This window comes from Helianthus annuus, chromosome 4, assembly GCF_002127325.2.
Source record: "Helianthus annuus cultivar XRQ/B chromosome 4, HanXRQr2.0-SUNRISE, whole genome shotgun sequence".
Taxonomy (NCBI): Eukaryota; Viridiplantae; Streptophyta; class Magnoliopsida; order Asterales; family Asteraceae; genus Helianthus; species Helianthus annuus.
Window position 1 is genome coordinate 186,381,715 of NC_035436.2, and position 3,729 is coordinate 186,385,443.

A 3,729-nucleotide genomic window follows, 5' to 3' on the forward strand; every position below is an offset into this window, starting at 1 on the left:
ACGTCGTTATGGGTAAGTTTCTTCTCGACGATATCTATGTTACTGTCTTATTTGATTCGGGTGCTGATACAAGTTATATGTCCTTGAAAATGAGTAAATTGTTAAAACGTACACCAACACCCCTAAACACCAAACATGTCGTAGAACTAGCAAATGGTAAGAGTGTAGAAGCTGCACATGTAATCAAGGGTTGTAGTATTGTTCTAGCGGGGCAGACCTTCTCGATTGATCTTATACCCATAGTTTTGGGTAGTTTCGACGTCGTCATCGGTATGGATTGGTTATCCCAACATCGCGCAGAGATTTTATGCAAGGAAAAGGTCATTCGTATTCCTCGCTCTAGTCAAGAACCTCTCGAAGTTCAAGGCGACAAGAGTGGTGCTGTGGTTGGCATCATCTCCTTCTTAAAGGCGCAGAAATGTTTACGAAAGGGGCACACTGCCATTCTGGCACTTGTCACTGACACATCAGCAAAGGAAAAGAAGCTGGAGGATATTCCAGTTGTACGTGACTTTCCTCAGGTGTTTCCTGAAGATTTACTCGGTTTACCGCCTCATCGCCAAGTCGAATTCCAGATTGAGTTAGCTCCTGGAGCAGCACCAATAGCCCGCGCACCGTATCGTTTAGCTCCAACCGAACTGGAGGAACTGTCGAAGCAGTTACAAGAGCTCTTGGAAAAGGGCTTTATTCGTCCAAGCTCTTCGCCTTGGGGAGCTCCAGTGTTATTTGTGAAGAAGAAAGACGGTACGTTCAGAATGTGCATCGACTACCGTGAACTCAATAAGGTGACGGTGAAGAACCGTTATCCTCTTCCGCGCATAGATGACTTATTCGACCAGTTGCAAGGGTCGTGTTATTACTCCAAGATAGATTTGAGGTCAGGTTACCATCAGCTGAGAGTCCGGGATGAGGACGTCTCCAAAACTGCATTCAGAACTCGCTACGGCCACTACGAGTTTCTTGTCATGCCATTCGGGCTTACGAACGCGCCTGCAGTCTTCATGGATCTTATGAACAGGGTGTGCAAACCCTATCTTGACAAGTTCGTCATTGTCTTCATCGAAGACATTCTGATCTACTCCAAGAGTCAGGAGGAACACGAGCAGCACTTACGTCTTATCTTGGAACTCCTTCGAAAGGAGCAACTGTACGCCAAATTTTCAAAATGTGACTTCTGGCTTCGTGAAGTCCACTTCTTAGGCCATGTGGTGAACAGGGATGGGATTCATGTTGATCCATCCAAGGTGGATTCGATCAAGAACCGGCCTGCACCGTGTACACCGACGGAAATACGCCAATTCTTGGGTTTGGCGGGGTATTACAGACGATTCATTAAAGACTTTTCGAAGATCGCGCAGCCGCTTACTATGCTGACACAGAAAGGTGTCACCTACCGTTGGGGAGATTCCCAAGAGACCGCTTTTCAGTACCTAAAGGATAGGCTTTGCAGTGCACCTATTCTCTCATTGCCGGAGGGCACAGATGACTTCGTAGTTTATTGTGACGCATCGATACAGGGTCTTGGTTGCGTATTGATGCAACGGGATAAGGTTATTGCTTACGCTTCGCGGCAACTCAAAGTTCATGAACGGAACTACACGACACACGATTTAGAGCTGGGAGCTGTTGTTTTCGCGCTTAAGATATGGCGACACTACCTGTACGGTACCAGGTGCACGATTTACACCGATCACAGGAGTCTCGAGCATATTCTTAAGCAAAAGGATTTGAACATGCGTCAACGAAGATGGGTCGAACTTCTGAACGATTACGAATGCGCTATTAAGTATCATCCAGGCAAGGCCAATGTTGTGGCTGACGCTCTCAGCCGGAAAGACACTCTACCTAGACGCGTACGAGCCTTACAGCTCACTATTCAGTCCAGTCTTCCCGCACAGATACGAACTGCTCAGATGGAAGCATTAAAGCCTGAAAACGTCAAGGCTGAAGCCTTACGCGGTTCAAGGCAACGCATGGAACAAAAGGAAGACGGCGCCTACTATGTAACGGGGCGTATTTGGGTCCCACTTTATGGCGGTTTACGAGAGCTTGTGATGGACGAAGCACACAAGTCTCGCTACTCGGTACATCCAGGGTCGGACAAAATGTACCACGACATCGGAACTACTTATTGGTGGCCTAGCATGAAGGCCCACATCGCCACCTATGTTGGCAAGTGCTTGACCTGTGCAAGAGTCAAGGTTGAATATCAGAAACCCGCAGGCCTACTTCAGCAACCCAGGATACCGCAGTGGAAATGGGAAGAGATTTCCATGGATTTTGTAACAGGCCTACCCAGATCCCAGCATGGAAATGATACTATATGGGTGATCGTGGATCGACTCACCAAGTCTGCACACTTCCTGGCTATAAAGGAAACGGATAAGTTCTCCACTCTTGCAGACATCTATCTTAAGGAAGTTGTTTCGAGGCACGGGGTGCCCACCTCCATCATTTCGGATCGGGATGCACGATTCACGTCAGAGCTATGGCAAGCGATGCATAAATCTTTCGGCTCACGGTTAGACATGAGCACAGCGTATCACCCTCAGACAGATGGGCAGTCTGAGCGAACGATTCAAACTCTTGAAGACATGCTTCGGGCATGTGTTATTGATTTCGGCAACGGCTGGGAAAAGCATCTCCCTTTGGTGGAGTTTTCGTACAATAACAGTTATCATACCAGCATACAAGCCGCTCCATTCGAGGCATTGTACGGGCGTAAATGCCGGTCACCTCTCTGTTGGGCAGAGGTGGGGGATAGTCAGATTACGGGTCCAGAGATTGTTGTGGATGCCACAGAAAAGATTGCTCAGATACGACAACGCATGGCGGCCGCACGCGACCGTCAGAAAGCCTACGCGGATAAGCGTAAGAAGCCATTGGAATTTCAGGTCGGGGACCGGGTTTTACTTAAAGTCTCACCCTGGAAGGGTGTGGTTCGATTTGGTAAACGAGGCAAACTCAATCCACGGTATGTTGGACCGTTCGAAATCACTGAAAGAATAGGCCCAGTAGCCTACCGATTGAACCTACCAGCTGAACTCGGGGCAGTTCACAATGTCTTTCACGTGTCGAATCTGAAGAAGTGCCTATCAGATGAGACCCTTATTATTCCTTTCAAAGAACTCACTATCGACGAGCGGTTGCAGTTCGTCGAGGAACCAGTTGAAATCACGGACCGGGATGTTAAGGTCCTCAAACACAAGAGAATCCCTCTTGTTCGAGTTCGTTGGAACTCCCGACGTGGCCCAGAGTACACCTGGGAACGCGAAGACCAAATGAAAGAAAAGTACCCCCAGTTATTCGGAACCAATGCAACCACTACTGAGACTGAAGCTACTACTGCGGAATTTCGGGACGAAATTCCAAATCAACGGGGGGATGATGTGACACCCCAGGAAAACCAGTGAATGATATAACTTACCTAGCTTCCTCAGTGAGTGCATACCAAATTTCGGGACGAAATTTCTTTTAAGTTGGGGATAATGTGACAACTCGAATTTCCAAGATTTCTATTTCACATTTATTGCACGTTCATTGTTCGTGTAGTTAATTATTTGCACAATTGATTGCTATGGAATGGTATACGTTTTGATGCAATAAATCGTATTGTGTGATTGTGCATGGTTGTTTGATTAATTGTGATAGACTTGTCAATTATGTGAACTTGGTGGTGAAACTGTGAAATGCTTGTAAGACGGTATGCTTGTGTAAAATATGATTATT